The following is a 20,790-nucleotide window of genomic DNA, read 5'->3' as shown; positions in this document are numbered from 1 at the left end:
AGTAAATCTCAGACTTGTACTTATTACAGATGGAACGTCTCCCATCTGCAAGAGAGACAGAAGGAGAAACATAGCAGAGGTCGAAGTGTAACTCTGAAGTTGCTGGAGAAATCCACAGCTCAGTTGGAAGAAGCTGTTCACAAGACCACCAGAATTAACAATTTACAGAATGCCAAGCTGTGTGAAAAGGCAATATCCTTAAACCGATGAAAAGTTTGGCAGAAATCCAACACAATCCCTCAGTGAAGCATGGTGTCGGGAGCATGACATAACAAAACGATCACTGGCTGCTCGATTAGTTCTTTACCTGGTAATAAACCTTTGGTGGATGGCTTCATAAAGGCAGAATTGTCATTGTTTTGTTTTTTAATCCTCAGAATGTACAAATGTAGTTTAAGATGTTTTATAACCAAATCTTAATCAGAATCGATTAAGATCTTCTATCTGGGTCTCCATGAAGATGTTTCTTTCGGCAAATGTAGTATTTACACTGAACACATGATTACGATTACTGTCACGATGAGACAAAGGCGAGTGAGGATCCAAATGCAGTTTGAAGTTTTATCAATCTAAGACAAGAAACAAGACACATAGATAGTGAGACAGGGACATAACCAGACAACATACTACACCAACAACGACTAACACCAGGGAAGTGAACAAACAGAGTAGATATAGTGAACAGGAACCAATAACAAAGCAGAGACAATCAGAGACAAAGACAACACACCCGGAGGAAAGATTGAGTACAATCAGTGTCCATGGTAACCAAGAAGTGGGCGGAGCAAACAATTAACAACAGGGGCAAGGCAACAGACAGAAACAAAGGAAAACACAGACAGACTCATTACAATTACACACCTAATTATCTGATTATTTTAGGGGATTTACAGCAATGGAGATGAAGACGTCTACAGTTCCACCTTTTACTTTTTATCTATTTTCCCTCTCAGTTCAGTGTCGAGGGATATTTTGTGTCGATTCGTGACATCCGATCCGTCTTCGGTCAAGAAAAAGAGGACGAGAGAGAGAAATAAATATAAAGAAGAAATTACATAATTAATTGAGAGAGAGAGAGAGAGAGAGAGAGAGAGAGAGAGAGAGAGAGATTCAGAGAAGTGCATCATTACCTCCTTCATTATTTTCTTCCTCCTAATGCAAATGATGATAACTTCAGCAGCCAGTCTGTTTTTAATTATCTGATTATCCTGATATTTTACTCGGGTGAGGTCAGTTTATTAGAGAGAGTTATTTACACTCAATCAGATCAAACCCAGATTAATACACGCCTGGAGAACAGATAGCGAGACGGATTACTTCAGGTACACGATTGGGAACGAAGACAGGATTTGCTTCCAGTCAGTGTTAATTTCAACTGATGATATGTTGTAAAAAACAAAACAAAACAAAAAAAAAACTATTTTTTCCTTTACACCAGGGCTGCAAATAATCACCTCATTTTTTTGGTCCAGAGCGAAAGAGAAACTGCAGAGGTTAAAGATTTTCAGTCATCAAGGTCATTATGGCTTAGTAGTGATGAGCTAAATATCTGTTATGTCTGGGTTTTTGTTTTTGTTTTGTTGTTTTGTCTTTTCCTCATTTTATCTCTCTCTCTCTCCCTTTGAAGAACTGCCCCATCGAGCTATATTAGTGTTAACTGCCTCCTTCACCCTTATGATAGTGTATAGTTGGTGTATTACTGGCCCTGACATTTATACAGGATAGTATGTGTTTGTCTGAGAGCGGAGGTTATCGGTGCTGATTTACAGAGCGTGTAATTTAAAGAGCTGGTGTTTGGAGTTTGAATAGCTATCAAGCTCCTACCTGCCAGATGGCTGGCCAAATAATTGTTATTTTCAGCTTTGCAATTATCTATCTTAGAGCAGATGAACGCTGTGGGATATTAGTCCGACCCGTATTTTACGACCTGATCCGAACGGTTTGTTGGCTTGCCCTTATTTTTCAACATACTGTACTCTTAAATGTATAATTGTGATGTCAAGCTAATACACCAACTTTTGTTGAACGCTGACGCTGGAGACTCCTTCCACAAATCTCCTTTTTCTGCTGTCATAGATAATAAAAACTGCTTCTTACCAGTCGAGAATTCGATACGCTTGTAACTACTTGTGCTCGAATAGTGACTCTCCTGAAAGATGTCCGATTACCGATCGACTCATTTTGACTCAGAGTCTTAGTGGTTAGCACGTTCGCCTCACACCTCCAGGTTTGGGGGTTCGATTCCCACCTCCGCCTTGTGTGTGTGGAGTTTGCATGTTCTCCCCGTGCTTCGGGGGTTTCCTCCGGGTACTCCGGTTTCCTCCCCCGGTCCAAAGACATGCATGGTAGGTCGATTGGCATCTCTGGAAAATTGTCCGTAGTGTGTGTGTGTGTGTGTGAGAGAATGAGAGTGTGTGTGTGCCCTGTGATGGGTTGGCACTCCGTCCAGGGTGTATCCTGCCTCGATGCCCGATGACGCATGAGATAGGCACAGGCTCCCCGTGACCCAAGAAGTTCGGATAAGCGGTAGAAAATGAATGAATGAATGAATGGACTTTGTTTGGGTTCGAGTGCTGCCTGTTTGCTCTATATTTACACTCAGAATCTGTTAGCTAGCTACAATACAACAACAACAACAAAGTGGTTAAGCCTCTGTGTTGTTAATCGTAGGATCAGGATTCAAACTGCTACTGTTGGGCCCTTAAACAAGGCCCTTAACCTTCTCTGATCCAGTAGTGCTGTATCATGACTGACCACAGGCTCCCCGTGACCCGAGAAGTTTGGATAAAGCGGTAGAAAATAAATAAATGAATGAATGAATGAATTAATTATTCAAATGATTACATAAATGTTTATATTCTCACCAGAAGCTACGTTCACCTTACAAGACCCAATTCTGCCTCCTGAACAGGACATAAATAAGAACTGAACAGCTTGGAGATGTGTCTCTAGAATGAAAACAGATCCAATAGACTTTTAGGGTAGAAAAAAAAAACAAACAAGAAAAGTCAGATTGGATTTCACATGTTTTTTTTTTCTTTTTCCCAGCTTCTATCAGCCACAGAGACACAGATGGTCCAGCAACAAAAGCTCAGAATTTTTTATTTATTTTTTTAATCTAAATATGTGCAGATTAGTTGTCAGCCTCTAACCAGAGCAAATCATCTCTGCATGGAAGGCTTATGCTGCTAGTCTGTTTATTTGATAATGTCTCTGGCTGATTTTGTGATTTGTTCTCTTCTTATGATTTTATGACTATTATTAGGTTTTGGGTGACATATGGTACATCGGTCCACATTATGAGATTTCAGCTAACAAAACTTTGAGAAACAATTACACTATATGGCTATTAGAAGTTTGATCTTGATTATCACACCCATATGTGGTTCTTTCCTTAACTGTTGCCGGAAAGTCTGAAGAACAAAATGATCTAGAATGTTTTTATCTGCTGTAGATTTATAGTTTCTTTTCTCTGGAAGTAAGAGCCTCGAACCTGTTCCAGCAATCCTCTGACCTCCATGAAGACATGACTCTCATTCAAACTCCACTGAACACCTTTGGGATGACCTGGAACACTGAATGATCCCCAGACCTCCCCAGGTGTCCAGAAACCTTTGGTCTTATAGTGTAGCTTTTGTGTTTTGGAGAAAAGTTAAGATTCTGAATAAAATTCCATAAAGTATTTTTCTTGATGAAAGATGGACAAGACCGATGACCTTGTCTCTCTTTGCTAAAAAGACATAATGTTAATCATTTAAGCAGATAGTCTTTAAATGTATCCCCGATTCAAAGAGTAGACGTCCGTGTTTCTTTCCGTGCAGAGCCACTAGGCCGTGTTTATATCAGAACCCGAGAAATTTGACGTGTTACCTTGAATGGATCGTGCTGGATTTCATAAAAGAAGTAATGTCTGAGGAACGAATGCTGATTTGAACTCTGAATACGGTCCTGTGCACCCCAATTTTCTCCCTAATTTGGTTCTAACCTCCAGCCAGCCCCTATTATGTGACATCTACCAACTGTGGAGGGTGAAGGCTAAGATTTGCTTCCTCTGAGACATGTAAAGCCAGCCAACCTCATCTTCTTTGAATTGCTCTGCTTAGTGTGTCACAGTGGCAGCTAATGCTAGAAAGAATAACGATATCCACCATCTTCGAAATACATCAAGCTCAGAGATACACACGATTGGCTAATTTTGCCATGATTGACAGCGCGGTGAGGTCATGCCCCTCCCACCGGACAGCATGTCCAGATTTGCTCTATTGGTCTCCTGGCTATGGATTGCTGTAGAATTGCTGGAATTCCCGACGTGGAGGTCAAAACGTAAGGCAAGCGTAAGTTACGAAGATTGTATCTAACCCAAATAAGGGTGAAATCTTTATAATTATTTCAATGATCTTACACAAAACATCACACACTTTTAACAAATACAACATCCATGCAATGGTCATATGATCTCTAAGTATGCTTCAATCAGAAAAAAAAAATCTTTTAAGGATCTCCACTGAAAAGCTAAAAGCACTGAAAATCGAAAAATCTTTTTAACCAACTCAGAAGGAATGACCCAAAACTTATAAGACACTTTCCCCCAAAATAATCCAATCTAAGTGCAGTGCAGAGTGCTGGAGACGTATCACAGACAAAACCTTGAAACTCAATCTACAGCGCTTTGCTTCGCTCCAATGGAATCTGATGATAAAGATGGGGAATGGGCTAGAAAGAGAGAGAGAGAGAGAGAGAGAGAGAGAGAGAGAGAGAAAGAGAGAGAGAGAAACAGACTCTTCATTAGAAAGCCTATGAGAGAGAGAGAGAGAGAGAGAGAGAGAGAGAGAGAGAGAGAGAGAGAGAGAGAGAGAGAGAGAGATCTCAAGGTTATCACAGAAGAGTGGTCATCAGATAAAGTACTCAGATCGTTCGGCTTCTCAGAAATCTACCCTGTGACATGAACACTGCTCCTCTGCTCGATGCTTTACTCTGAAAGTTTGTCTCTAATGTTGTATTAAAGGATAAAGTCCTGTTTGAACATTAGCTCATAAGCTCCAGGAAGCTAATTTGGGGATTTTCATTGTGTACAAAGAGAAAATGAGCATCACAGTTTAAAAATCACAAGTAATATCTTGCAGCCTTTGGTTACAGGATGTTACAGGATGTTACAGGATGTTACAGGATGTTACAGGATGTCATTATATAGTATAGGTTTCAGGATTTAGGAAAAAACTGAACAATAGTTTGGATCTGTAGACATCTTCAAAGTCTCCAATAAAAATGGGTTCCTCATGGGTTCTTTCAGGGTGAAAGGTTTTATATTGGCAATATTAGAGCTGTTTGAGGTAAAAAGGAGTCATGATTAACCAACAGACTGAATCTAAATTCAACTAAATTCAGTAACCAGACTAGAAAAAGTCACATAAATACCTTCCATAGTTATTTGGTGCACATAGTCAGAATTTCTATATTCTACCAAACATTCATCTTTTGTTGCTTTCTGTTGTTGATTGCTGAATATATAATAGAGTCTGTTGCTCCGAAATGCTATAAACCAGTGGTCCCCAATCTTTTTTTCGCCGCGAACCGGTCAATGGGGTGGCGGCGGCTATACAATTTAATTAAAACTAATAATTTTAATTTAATTGTATTTAAACATGCCTTTTTAACTCACTACAACGCTAAATCAATGAGAACCCTGAGCTTGTTTCTTTGCAACAAGACGGTTCCATCTGGGGTAATAGGAGACAATGACACCCGAAGTGTGTTACTTATGTCCAGTTTATTCCGTGGTTTTGTTTCGGTTGCCGTCACTGTAGAAAACCCCGCTTCACACAGATAGCATGTCGGAAATGGCGATAGGGATGTAAGTGCTGTGGTGACAATCTCAGGGTATTCCGCCATGACTTTAATCCAGAACACCGGCAGAGTTTCTAACTTTCTAACGACGTCTGTTTCGTGCTCATTTTTGCTAACTTTTGGGTTAAATTTGAGCAAACACAATATACACGTACACCAAGCACTGTTAAACATGACAAAGTACCGGTGAACAGAGAGAAGAGCGATACACACCTTCTCTCTCCACCAAAGCTACAACACCACTGCCGCTCGCAGCCGCTCAGCTCCAGACGTCACCTAAACCCGGCCCGATATCATGATATTTTGCGCATGCGCGGTATCGGTGCGGCTTTAGGTGACGTCTCTCGGCTCCCGGTTAACCTCTCGTCCATGGAAAGACGCACAAACCCGAGAGAAATACACCACAGTAAATAAAATGGAAATAATTTAATGTCCCTTGGGCGGCCCGGTACCATTTGGTCCACGGATCGGTACCGGTCCGCTGCCCGGGGGTTGGGGACCACTGCTATAAATGATCAATTTGGTGAACAATTCTGAGGACATTTTTAAAATTAATTCCAGCGTCATGCAAGCACTATGAAAAAAAGAAAAAAAAAAGAATGAAATTTTAATAAATTTGTAAAAAAAAAGTTTGTTTTATTCTTTCATTATGCAGAATATTATAATGCTTGCTTTTATCTTTTATCATTACCGAGCAAAACCTTAGAAATGGCCTTGGCTTCATGTTAGCATAGAAATGCTTTTTTTATTATGACTTTTGATGAATTTTGCTGAACTTGTCAATATGAATGAGATTTAAAAAAAAAAAAAAAAAGGTTTAACAATATAAACAGGATTAGATGTGCGGCCTCGTTCAGGTCATCTGTCTGAGACTCGGGGCTCTTCTCTGACGCAGCCTGTGTGGCTAATCCATCCTAATGTGTTGTCTGATTTAAAAGGAAATTCAATTCGGTGTTCTTTTTGGTGGTGAAGATACACCGAGGCCATCTTTTTGGTGGTAATCAGAGCACACAGAGTGCAGGGATTACATGCAGGGTGAGATGAATTGAATTAGCAAATCAATTCAGTGTTTAACAGTAATACCGAATATTGCAGTCACAGGATTATTGGTCTGGGTATTTTGTAATGCTTTGTAATGTTTTCTGTGTAATTTTTTCCTTTTTTTTTTTTTTAGGTGTCCCTGAATCTCAGCCAAAATACACATCGAAATCCACTTCAGGTCTCTGAATCCGACACGGACACGGTGCATTCCACTTCATTCATCCTCACATCTGGCTTAAAAGACTGTGGAAATCGGGAGAAGATCCGCCCGTCCCTGACCTCGAAAGAAACTCTGTGGCTCAGCGCACAAAATCTGCCCTGAAACTTCCTGATTGGGGATTCTTCAGTCGTGCACGGCGTTCATAGTTCCTGGTTCAGGATGGCTCTCTCGTTCTTCCTCTCTCTCTTTCTCTCTCAGTCTCGTGTATGGTGGTGTTGTTTTGGTAATGCCCAGTTCTGATGTCCGGTTCTAAGATGCTCTGATTTGACTGCTGTATTGCTAGTTTGGCTGTATATACAGTAAGATGATATCTGTTCTAGTTCTCAGATGGTCCAAAATCGAATATTAGCATGAAATATGAAAAATATTTCCCACCGATTTTTTTGGTCACAGAATACAGTAGCTTCCAAGAAAGGCATTTGTGGTTAGTGATAAGTGATTAGTCATCGGGACACTGTAGTGATCAGTGATTTGTCATTGTGAGATACACCGTGAGATGTAAAACAATGGTGATCAGTGATTAGTTGCTGAGAACATTTGTGATCAGTTATTAGTGATTCGAGAATCAGTGATTGGTCATTTGGAAACACGAGTGATTAGTGATTGGTCATTGGGATACAGTGGTGATTAGTGATTAGTCATTGGGAAAGGGGATTGATTGGTGATTGGTCATTGGGAACACAGTGGTGATCAGTGATTTGTCATTGGGAAAGAGGATTGATTGGTGATTGGTCATTGGGACACAGTGGTGATTAGTGATTTGTCATTGGGAAAGATGATTGATTGGTGATTGGTCATTGGGAAAGAGGATTGATTGGTGATTGGTCATTAGGATACAGTGGTGACCGGTGATTGGTCATTGGGAAAGAGGATTGATTGGTGATTTGTCATTGGGATACAGTGGTGATCAGTGATTGGTCATTGGGAAAGAGGATTGACTGGTGATTGGTCATTGGGATACAGTAGTGATCAGTGATTTGTCATTGGGAAAGAGGATTGATTAGTGATTGGTAATTGGGAAAGAGGATTGATTAGTGATTGGTCATTGGGATACAGTTGTGATCAGTGATTGGTCTTTGGAAAACAATGGTGATCAGTGATTAGTTGAGAACATTTGTGATCAGTTTTCAGTAATCGAGAATCAGTGATTGGTCATTTGGAAACAGTAGTGATTTGTCATTGGGAAAGAGGATTGATTGGTGATTGGTCATTGGGATACAGTGGTGATTAGTGATTTTTCATTGGGAAAGAGGATTGATTCGTGATTGGTCTGGGATACAGTGGTGATTAGTGATTGGTCATTGGGATACAGTGGTGATTAGTGATTGGTCATTGGGAAAGAGGATTGATTGGTGATTGGTCATTGGGATACAGTGGTGATTTGTGATTGGAAAAGAGGATTGATTGGTGATTGGTCATTGGGATACAGTGGTGATCAGTGATTGGTCATTGGGAACACAGTGGTGATCAGTGATTGGTCTTTGGAAAACAATGGTGATCAATGATTAGTTGTTGAGAACATTTGTGATCAGTTATTAGTAATTGAGAATCAGTGATTGGTCATTTGGAAACAGTAGTGATTAGTGATTTGTCATTGGGAAAGAGGATTGATTGGTGATTGGTCATTGGGATACAGTGGTGATTAGTGATTTGTCATTGGGAAAGAGGATTGATTGGTGATTGGTCATTGGGATACAGTGGTGATCAGTGATTGGTCATTGGGAAAGAGGATTGATATGTGATTGGTCATTGGGATACAGTGGTGATCAGTGATTAGTCGTTGGGAAACAGTGGTGATTTGTAACAACGCCAGCCACTCTTCCCTCTCCACACTGCCAGAGGGAGCCCTCACCTGAGCTTTTGCGGTTTCAGGTCAAACTGCTACTCCATGTATTTATGTATATAAATCACGCTAACGTTCAACACGAAATACTGTCAGTTATCCTGCCTTACCGAGCCATCGTACTGTTCTTGCGTTTGATTTCCGTGTATGTCCGATTTTCTGTTTTCTTTCGTTGTTTGCCCTATTTGGATTACGTGTTTGGACTTGTTTGCCTCACAGATTGCTTTTCTGCTTATTGATCTCTGCCTGATTTCTGACCTGACCTGCCTCTGCTTGCTCTTTAGGATTCTATGCTCCCAGGTATTAATAAATCTCTGTGCATCCATCTATCATTAACCCAGAAGTCCAGAACTGAGCCGTTTTCCCAGTCTCTATATAGCAATGAGAGGTTTAAGGCACCTATTAGTCTAAAAAGTGCCTTAAACCTCTCATTGCTATATAAAGACTGGGAAAACGCATCAGTTCTGGACTTCTGGGTTTATGATAGATGGATTAAGATGAAAAGCATTTTTCTAATCCACTTCATTTCATTAAAGCATGTCCTTCGTAGAACATTAACCGCCGTGTCTCCCATCTCATCAGCTGTCTATCCGTGATCTAAAAGACATTGTCACGACTCACATCCATCATTAATTAAACAATGATAGACATACACTCTCCCATACCGAGCAGTGGCACGCTGTGTGGCTAAATGGCTGCTTTATTCACAATGACACAATATGCAGAACTGAATCATGACACAAAATCAAGCACAGGTAACATTTACCGGTTCTCAAAATACACAATTTACACAATTCTTTATGCAAGTAGCAATACATGTAACTGCAGGAATAACACTGTCCTTAAGAACATAGTTACTATGACATGACGTTTGCATAAGATCTTTCTGACAACTGATCTAAATCTACATGAACATTCATAACTGTCATAAAGACGTGATGCTTAGTTGACAAAAAACTTGTCATGACAACTTATATTTGTAGTATATTTTACCGTAAGTTTTTTTTTTTATTTGTCGCACTTAATGGATTAACCACTGAGGCACTAACATTTACAGGTTAAAAGGAGGGTCTATTCAACCCTGAGTTCAGTAAATAACATCAAATTAACATGGCTGTTTACACATCAACAATAAACAATAGAGTATTTAAATGAGTTATATTGTATATACAGTACAGTACATGCATTTACTGTATGTTTGACCAATCAACAGACAGAGATACTGTCAGGGTTATGCTTGGTCAATTCCCTGCTGGAACATTAGGGGAAGTTCCGGCAGTGTGTATATCTTGTGCCTGGTGTTTTTGTTTACGTTTTGTGCTCACATGTATTTGCCCACCTCTGAGCCCTTAATTCCCTTCTACTGCTACATACTGTACCTGTTCCTTATGTTTCTATGATTACTTTTCCTATTTATACCTGTTGTATTATGTATGTTTTTGTTGAGTCCTCATGTCTGTTTTCCCCCAGGTTTGTTTCCAGTATTTTTTGGTTATTGGTTTTTGGTTCCTGTTGTCAGTTTTGTTTGTTTTTAATAAATTCCCCCGTTTATGTTGCTATCCTGGGGGGCACGGTGGCTTAGTGGTTAGCACGTTTGCCTCACACCTCCATGGATGGGGGTTCGATTCCCGCCTCCACCTTGTGTGTGTGGAGTTTGCATGTTCTCCCCGTGCCTCGGGGGTTTCCTCCGGGTACTCCGGTTTCCTCCCCCGGTCCAAAGACATGCATGGTAGGTTGATTGGCATCTCTGGGAAATTGTCCGTAGTGTGTGATTGTGTGAGTGAATGAGAGTGTGTGGGTGCCCTGCGATGGGTTGGCACTCCGTCCAGGGTGTATCCTGTCTTGATTCCCGATGACGCCTGAGATAGGCACAGGCTCCCCGTGACCCGAGGTAGTTCGGATAAGAGGTAGAAAATGAATGAATGAATGTTGCTATCCTCAAATTTGGGTCTGATTTTGTTCCCAGTGACTTATCCTTCTATATCTAGAACTTTAGCCTTTAATGACTATTTGACTACTGCAGTAGTACTAGCTTGTTGCTAACAAAAGACGAACGTGTAATACTTTGTAGCGCAAAAAGCACACAAAGGAAGAAAAAAACATCCAAGGTAACACAACTTCAGTGTTAGTCACATTATTACAGTGATGTTACTTTGCCATAGCATGTTATTATGCACAAATGATCAATAATAGCTGTATTGTAAGAGCTTTCAAGCTGGTTAGGTGATAAGCTTCTGTTTCAACTCAAGCGGTCAAGAAAATGGATTACATTAGCATTCGTTCAATATCCAAAACCTGTTGTGCGAGTGGGAGTTAAACTGAAGAAGTAAGTCCACATAGCTTAATCGGGCTATCACGTTTTTGAGTGTGTCACTCATTATGGTTGCTATAGTAACATTGAAATATGCAGTATGCTAAATCGTATTGTATATGCGTATTGTATAGTTTTTTTAGTCTTTATGATAGCTTATGTATTTTGTGAGCCAGCTGTTACTATAGAAACGATAAAACATCCTGATGAGCTTGTTAAAATAAACCTGTAACAGCTGAAGTTCCATCTGACCCGGCAGTGCTGTATATAACCTCACTTCTTAGCATTCAGGATAATGTAACTCATGGAAAAGCTTATTAAAAAAAAGTTCTCATGGTCTGGAAGAATGACTTTAAAATGACTTTGGGCTTCCTTCCTTCACCGTGCAGTAATAACATTAAAGAAAACCTGAGGAAGAGTGTGGAGTATGAGGAACGTTGGACAGGCGAGTGTGACAGGTTTGATGGATGAGATCTTGATTTGTTAATGGAACAGATGTGCGATCTAATTGGGTTGCTGCGATTCCAAAGACATATGGAGCCACCTGCCAGTTAGAAAAATGAGATATTAACATTAACATTTCTGTTTTTCCAGCTGAGGAATGTTTCATGGTGAAGTCAAGCATGAAGGTAATCAGGGGAAAAAATGCTTTCAGGAGATTCAAACTGCTCAGATGGGACTAATTTGGAGATTATATAAACACAATAAGGCTTTAGTTTATGCATTTATCACATATGCTTGTGTTTTTGTGTGTGTTTTGTGCTCGTTTTTCTGTGTATTACAAATTATCAGTCATATAGCAGAATATCTCGTCAAATTACAGTAAAATAATTATCACAATCAAAAATGTGCAAAAATGACACGATTACATTAACGTTAATTAGTACTTATTTTTAATAACAGTAAACAATGCGCAATAAGAACAGATAAGAAACTTCTATGTAAATTATGAACATTTTAAATGTATTTCAAGCATTTTTTTTAAATATCTTTAATAAATGTAATTAGATTTAGTAAAGTAATCTTGAAGTATTGCTTTCAGAGTTACTTGAACACTTGAAGTATTTCTGAGTAATGTTTTATGAATGGTGTAAAAATTTAAGTCTTAAAAGTTAAAAATAATAACTTTTAGGTAGGATACACCCTGGACGGAGTGCCAACCCATCGCAGGGCACACACACACACTCTCATTCACTCACACACTCACACACTACGGACAATTTTCCAGAGATGCCAATCAACCTACCATGCATGTCTTTGGACCGGGGGAGGAAACCGGCGTACCCGGAGGAAACCCCCGAGGCACGGGGAGAACATGCAAACTCCACACACACAAGGCGAAGGCGGGAATCGAACCCCCAACCCTGGAGGTGTGAGGCAAACGTGCAAACCACTAAGCCACCGTTACCCCAAATAATAAATTATTTATTAAAATCTATATGAGGAATATGAGCTATATGAGCAATATGAGGATAACTGTGAACTTTTTTTTTTTTTAGTAACGCTCAAAATATAAACAGAAATTTCTCATGGTGATGTAATATTACATACTGTATATTGCACTCTCTTTTTTTTTAATGTATTGAAATTATGTCGTATCTGTTTAAAAATGAATTTCTGGCCTACATATTTAAGAGCAAAAAGAAAAAATAAATCACAGTGTTTGGTCAGACAGTGAAAAAAAAATCACATTGTTAAGAACATCAATTAACTGATTTATGAAGTGAGAAATTAAAGTGCGTAATTGGTGGAATTGAGAAACCTGTTATCTGATCCTGAAAAAAAGAATTTAGCATGAAACTTAATTAACGTAATGAAGCTGTGGCTGTTCGGAGGGAAAAAATGATGAAAGATTTGAAAAAGGTTATTATATATATTAACGTTGCACCAGCATATTTTTCAAGACACATGAAGCTTAAAAAAAATCACAAGTATTTGGTATTACTGATGTATGTGGTAGAATAAAACGTAGAATGAACAGAAAAAAAAATATTGATCTTCTGTTACAGACACCACAGATACAATTTCAGGCATATACAGTAACTAAAACCCATTCAAAAAAACGATCCATCGACATTGGGACCATGGACACGTGGAAACAAAACTGACTAATTTCCTGACTCTTGCCATTTAGATAACATCATAACTGGCATAGATTAATAACCAGCACATTCTGACTCAACAGAATCGAATATTAAATACCATAATGCATGTAGCAGCAACCAAAAACAAAACGTTGTCATCATCGGTCATAATAAAACTAAAAAGTAAAGGCCATTCTAATACAAGCTGGCTAGAATATAACTCAGAGAAGTCTTCAAGATTAATGAACCCTATATAAATCGTGTATACTCAGGTCCTTGTAATTGGACATCATTAATCATACACAATCGACTCTTAGCGTTTTAAAATAAAGTTCTGTAAGAACAAACAGTGGCTTGCTGAACTTCAAACCCCAACAAACACAAATCAAATCTAGCTGTCGGAGTGTGCTTAGTCGCTTGGCGTTTTGGTCATTTTCTGAGAATAAAGTGAGATTTGTTGGAACGAATGGATTGTTTGTCCAGTCTGACTACTGAGTCCAACAAATTATGAAGTAGTTCTCCATGAGAAAGCCATATTTCCACCGAACAGCATGGTAAGTATCGCTGCCAACTCCCGAGCAACAAAAGTGTGCAGGTACAGATGTTACTGCAGAACTGAAGCCGTTATTATACTGTACGCATTGTTTTCTTTGTGTTTGTGTGTGTGTGTGGGGGGGGGGGGGGTTGAATTGAATTGAATTATTGTTTTGAATATTATTACTGTATTACGCATACAACGAAATTAGGAGCGCTACTCCTGATTGGTGTGAGAAAAACAGACATATAATCACAGACAATAAAAACAGACATACAGTATAACTACAGACAATAACAATACACTTTTACACATAAATACCCCAAGTGTAATTCACAATAAATAGTCTGGATAAATTGGCCATTGAGTGAAGTGACCATTGATAGTAATAAAGTGCCTATTTCGTAACGTGACCATATATAAGAATAGCAGCAGCTTAAGCCCTATTCGGATGGGATTAGTTTTACGTGGGGGTAAAGTAATTATTGCCACAGCTTCTCTGTGATTTTAGTCCCGTCCGAATGTGCCATCTCGGTAATCGTTACGGACAATGTCAGTAAAGATTACGGCGACTTTTACCTTCTGTAAAAAGGTCCGGAAAAATTAACTCAGGTAATACTAATCCTGTCCGAATAGACCCGCTGTAAATATGTACGGTAAAATTCCGTCATTTCCTGTTTAAAGGTAGTTTTTGGCGCGTTTTTAAAGCATGGAGGCGCCAAGTTGTCTGTTTGCGCACGTGATAACAGGAAGTGACGTCATACGCACATGACGACAAGGAGGTTACTGTGGTGCATAAAGCGAGTTACCCCTCCCACTTCTGCTAGTTTTACTGAGATTTCTTGTCCAGTGCGAATTGGCCAATTAATATTACAGACGTCCTGAGGTAAAATTGCATTACTCCACGTCCCCACGTAAAACTAATCCCGTCCGAATAGGGCTTAAGACAGAAGAGATTTTAAATTAAATTGAAGGGGAAATCTTCTTACTTTTTGTGTGTGTATAGAGCAGGTACAATTTCACATATATCCAATACCTGCCTCCACCCTGTGTGTGTGTGTGTGTGTGTGTGTGTGTGTGTGTGTGTGTGTGTGTGTGTGTGTGATTTTTTTGGCAGAATTGTGGATATTAGTAAATATGTTTAATGTCTAGTAACAGAAATATAAATGATTGAGGATAACTTTATTTGAGATTTGGCTTGTTCATTTTTTGCATCAATAGCCAAAGCTTTTATGAGGACACTTTGGTTCAGCAAAAAAAAAAAAAAAACAAGCGAACTTGCTATCTAGCAAATGCGAATAAACATTCATTTACTGAAAGGAAAAAAAAAACGTTTAACTATTTTTACTCGAATAACAATTAAGGCTATTCATTGCCTATATAGACATCACCTATATATCACATCACCTACTGTACTGTATATATCACACATCACCTTAGACAAAGAATCCTAGAGGAAATATTTATCAATTTAGGTGAACATGATCTAAGCAGAGATCCGTGCAGCCGAGAGCTAAGCTTAGTTGTATTCTAGTTGTGATTGAGAAGCGATCTTGTGCGCATCATTCACCTGGCTATAATGCTGTGGTCTCGGGAGTGAAGCTGTCCTGTCCTGAACAGGTTGTTAAAGAGAAATGAAGCCTGACACATTGACTGTGTGGTAAATAAATCATCGCTCTTCTAGTCCTATAGACTGGACGCTCAGAGCTCTGGAGCTAATAAAGGCACTGACCTACATAGAGACCCTCACAGATTATAAGGTGAAATAAGAATTGAATTTTGTGCATATACATATGGATGCATATCCATATCGTTCCTAGGATATTTGTTCTGATATATACTTAAATACTACGTAATATACATTCACGCTAATTAATGGTGGTGCTTACAAAATGGATGATGGTTATTTGTCGGTATTAATCATTTGTTTAATCTTCTACTGCACTATCTTGTTATATGAGTACAGTACATAGCATTTATCTGGATATCAGGTTAAGGGTTAGGGTTAGGAGTTAAGATTGGGGTTGGGGTTAGGGTTGGAGAGAAGAGAAGGGTAGAGGTTTATGGTTAGGGGTTTATGGTTAGGGTTGGTGTTATGGTTAGGTTAGAAGGTAAGGGTTTAGAGTTAAGGTTGGAGTTAAGGTTGGAGTTAAGGTTAAGGTTTAAGGCTAAAAGATAGCGCTTACGGGTGTACTGTTAAGGGTTAAGGTAAGGGTTGGAGTTAGGGGATAGGGTTTAGGGTTATGTTTAAGATTTGAGGTTAATGGTTTAGTGTTGAGGCTTAAGGTTGGAGTTACAGTAATGTTAGGGTTTAAGGTTAAAAGATAGGGCTTATGGGTGTAGTGTTAAGGCTTAAGGTTGGAGTTAATGTTAGGGTTTAAGGTTAAAAGATAGGGCTTAGGGGTGTAGTGTTAAGGGTTAAGGTTGGAGATAATGTTAGGGTTTAAGGTTTAAAGATAGGGCTTATGGGTGTAGTGTTAAGGCTTAAGGTTGGAGTTACAGTAATCTTAGGGTTTAAGGTTAAATGATAGGGCTTATGGGTGTAGTGTTAAGGGTTAAGGTTGGAGTTAATGTTAGGGTTTAAGGTTAAAAGATAGGGCTTATGGGTGTAGTGTTAAGGCTTAAGGTTGGAGTTACAGTAATCTTAGGGTTTAAGGTTAAATGATAGGGCTTATGGGTGTAGTGTTAAGGGTTAAGGTTGGAGTTAATGTTAGGGTTTAAGGTTAAAAGATAGGGCTTATGGGTGTAGTGTTAAGGCTTAAGGTTGGAGTTACAGTAATGTTAGGGTTTAAGATTAAAAGATAGGGCTTATGGGTATAGTGTTAAGGGTTAAGGTTGGAGTTAATGTTAGGGTTTAAGGTTAAAAGATAGTGCTTAAGGGTGTAGTGTTAAGGGTTAAGGTTAAGGTTGGAGTTAGGAGATAGGGTTTAGGGTTAAGGTAAGGTGTTTTTTTTAAGGGTAAAGGTTATGATTGGGTCAAAATTATGGGTTAATACAGATATCACAGAAAGTAAGTACATTGTCCTTTGATGGGCTGGAACCTTGTCCATGCTGTCCCCCACCTTGTGCCCCTAGTCCCTTCAGGCTTCCCAAGACCTTTTGTATAATACGCATCTTCAAATATGCAATATAGTGTTGAGCTAGGAATCACTCAACTGTGATAATTGTATTGTGTGTTTTTATCACTTCAAAGCTAACAATTGCACAGTTATAATACAGTATCTATAATTAAGCTTCACAAGTACAATAATCAACTGTCTATTTGTTTTACAAAGACTTGTGTGCAGCCATGTGTGAATCCTCATTAACAGACATGTAAGAGCACTGCAAAACATGTTACTGCTATAACTGATGTACAAGGATCACCAAGCCATGAGATGAGTCTTCTGTGCGAGTCCTCGTTAAGACTACGGGTAATTGCACTGCGCTGGTGCCGTATGTTTTATCACAACGGAGAAGATCTTCATGAAGAACGTATGGCGCTACTTTGCCTTTCATTAACTTTATCACATCATCTCTTGAAGCATTTCCCTGTAATGTGTCTTTTACCCAGTAGGCATCTGTGAGCATGAACTCATTAGTCAGGCACATTATGATCCCAAGTTGGGGAGTTTTCCTGATTATCTAAATGCCTTCCATTTGCTATAATTGCCTCAGAAACACGATAAGCCCATTTAGCAGTTGAAATTAATTAAGTGTTCATTTTGTCATATTGATGCATTGGAGTGTACTTATTATTAGCATTTATTTTGATGTTGGTTTTCTAGGATTTTTTTGTTTTCTCTGAGGACAACGAATGGAGATGGCACTCATTTCCCACCCAATGACAAGTGAACTGTTCATACTACAAGAAAACTCCCGGTATGTAAATAAGTTATAAATGAATATCTGGTTGGGGGCACGGTGGCTTAGTGGTTAGCACGTTTGCCTCACACCTCCAGGGTTGGGGGTTCGATTCCCGCCTCCGCCTTGTGTGTGTGGAGTTTGCATGTTCTCCCTGTGCCTCGTGGGGTTTCCTCCGGGTACTCCGGTTTCCTCCGGGTACTCCGGTTTCCTCCCCTGGTCCAAAGACATGCATGGTAGGTTGATTGGCATCTCTGGAAAATTGTCCATAGTGTGTGAGTGAATGAGAGTGTGTGTGTGCTCTGCGATGGGTTGGCACTCCGTCCAGGGTGTATCCTGCCTTGATGCCCAAAGACGCCTGAGATAGGCACAGGCTCCCCGTGACCCGAGAAGTTTGGTGTCATGACACGGGGTAAGGAAGCGGACCCAAACGCAGGATAGCAAAACAAACAGGGTACACGAAAACAGGACACAGACTGAAGACAGGACAACAGTAGGACAAAAGTAGACACTTAAATACAAAAGACAATCAGATACAATTAGGAACAGGTGTGGAAACAAGGGGGGAACAGACGAGGGCAGGGCAGACATGTGACGAGGAACATAAACAAACAAGTGCACGTGGCCAAAGACCGGGCTGAGTCATGACATTCGGATAAGCGGTAGACAATTAATTAATTAATTAATTAATATCTGGTTATAAATGAAATTTTGAATTTGACTCCAAAATAATCAAGATATTTTGGCTGACAGGAGTAGAACCTGCTTTTGTTGGCCATTTGCCTTAAGATTCATCACAGCGTTTTAGCATCTATAGAAGTTTTGTAATGCTTTTCCGCTTACCACAATTGTACAGAGTGGTTATCTGAGTCACCACAGACTTCCTTGTCAGTTTTCAACCAGTCTGCTCATTCTCCTTTTACCTTTTTAAAGGTGTTTCCATTGAAAGAACTGCTGCTAACAGATACAGACATTTTTGTTTTCAGACCATTTCTTTTCTACTCATGACGGTTGTAAATAGTGATTATATGAGTAAGAATATCCCTTCTTGACAGCAACCTGGTCATCTTACTCCGAATTTTCTTATCAACAGAACATTTGTGCCATGTTTTGTGTTTTACTCATCATTCTGTGTAAACTCTTGAGACCGCTGTGTATAAAAATTCCCAGGAGATCAGCAGTTTCTCAAGTACTAAACCCAGCCCATCTGGCACCAGGAACCATTCCACAGTCTAAGGCAATGAGATCATATTTTTCCCTGTTTCCCCACTGAGCACTTACTGGAGATTCTGGAACAGCTTGTTAGACAGAGACAGCACTCTTTATAACCATCTTCCAGAAGGGAAGATCTTTTGGAATAAAGACATTCATTGTTCCAGTCACAAGGACTTCTACAATGTGTACAAAATACATTAAAGTTAATCATTTTATTTTAAATACATATCAGTTTTTAACAAATGACAAAAGTAAAAACTTTGTAATGGAGCCTGATTTTTAACTCTAAATTGACCAGTTTGTTTTTTCTGGAAAATGAAAAGGCCTTAAAAGATTTTTTTTTTTTTTACTTTTTCTCCCCTCTAGATTTTTGATTCAGCTGCTTAAGGCCACAAGCTTCTCTAGGCTCTGTAGCTCTCGGCGGTACTGTCTTCTGAGATACATGTAAAAGGAAGGACATTTTCTAAGCAAAGATCTGAGTGTAAACACATCTCTCTCCACACAATATCTACACTATATTCTTTAAGAATATGAAGGAATCTTGGGGTGAAGGCCATAAGTGAATCTGATTAGAGGCCTCAGCGCTGAGAGAAAGCCCACCAAGTTGTGTTTTGGCCTGAGGCAAGTCTGCCAGCACTGACTGCTCGGGCTTATGTGGGAATGAAAGTGGATGAGGCAGGCCGGAGCCAATCGGGTCCTCTAAGAGACTGGTTATGGGGAATCAGAGTAAGCATGGCAGTCAGTACCGTGAATTAAGAAGAATTGAGGACAAAAAAGTTAAATATCAGGTAAGATTTATATGGCGATAAAGTTTTTTTTTTTTTTTAAAGCTGTCCTACCGCGAGTCTGGATGGATGTAGCAATTCGTTCACATAGTATAAGAATTTATTTATGAAAGATACAACCCAAAGCTAGATAGATAATCAAGAAAGCTGTAGTCTAGACTAGAGAGCTGCATTGGGATTGGGCACCCGCGGGACCCAACGCAAATCTTTTGCGGGCGAAAATTTAGTGGGAGATCCGCGGGACCTGGTGGGATTTGGCGTGTAGCCTAATAATAAGAATGGACTCAACACTTGACGTTGAGAAGAAGATTGGTATTAGCATTAGTATTAATTTATCTTATTTAAATGCAATCATGTTTAATTTTGTTATTCTGGACATTAGCCTGAACTAATAATTAGTCTGATCATTTGTATACAATCAGTTGCCCACTGCAAAAATCGCTATACAAATAAACTTGAATTGAATTGAATTGAATTGAACAATCAAAACAATAAAAACAGTCCCACGCAGGGCTCTAGTCTAGACCACGTCTAAGACCACGGACAACTTGAAACTCAAATCACTACTTAAACATGCAATAACCTCAAAAAATATTATTACACTATTAACGAGATTAACTGAAATTATCCACAGACAATAGTTTCATCTTTTAGTTTCATCTTTTGGTCAACCAATAATACAACAGGTCCTGTGTGGCAAGCTTTCGTTAGGGTCTACACACGAAGAATTTAAGAAAGTTCTTACTCACCTGAATATAAATGATTCTAAAAGAATGCAGCAGAATACAGCCAGGTTAATTGGATGGTGTGAACATGTTTCCTGTTGACAATTTTGCTAGTTTGCTAGCAACCGATTCACGTAATTAGCAAACAAATCGGATTGTCCGCAAACACAAAGCTTAATTAAGTATGACTGATGATTTAGGAAAGTTGAATTGCATTTCTAAAAAACCAGCCCAGCAGATTACCAGATGGTAGAAGATTATGATGTTCCTAAGCTTCTGTTATTGAACAGAATTTACTGCATGAAAGACTTTATGGAAAAAAATAAATAAATAAAAATCATCCA

Source organism: Tachysurus fulvidraco, chromosome 9, assembly GCF_022655615.1.
Source record: "Tachysurus fulvidraco isolate hzauxx_2018 chromosome 9, HZAU_PFXX_2.0, whole genome shotgun sequence".
NCBI lineage: Eukaryota > Metazoa > Chordata > Actinopteri > Siluriformes > Bagridae > Tachysurus > Tachysurus fulvidraco.
The sequence above is the reverse complement of the archived record's forward strand: the minus strand, read 5'-3'. Positions refer to the sequence as shown.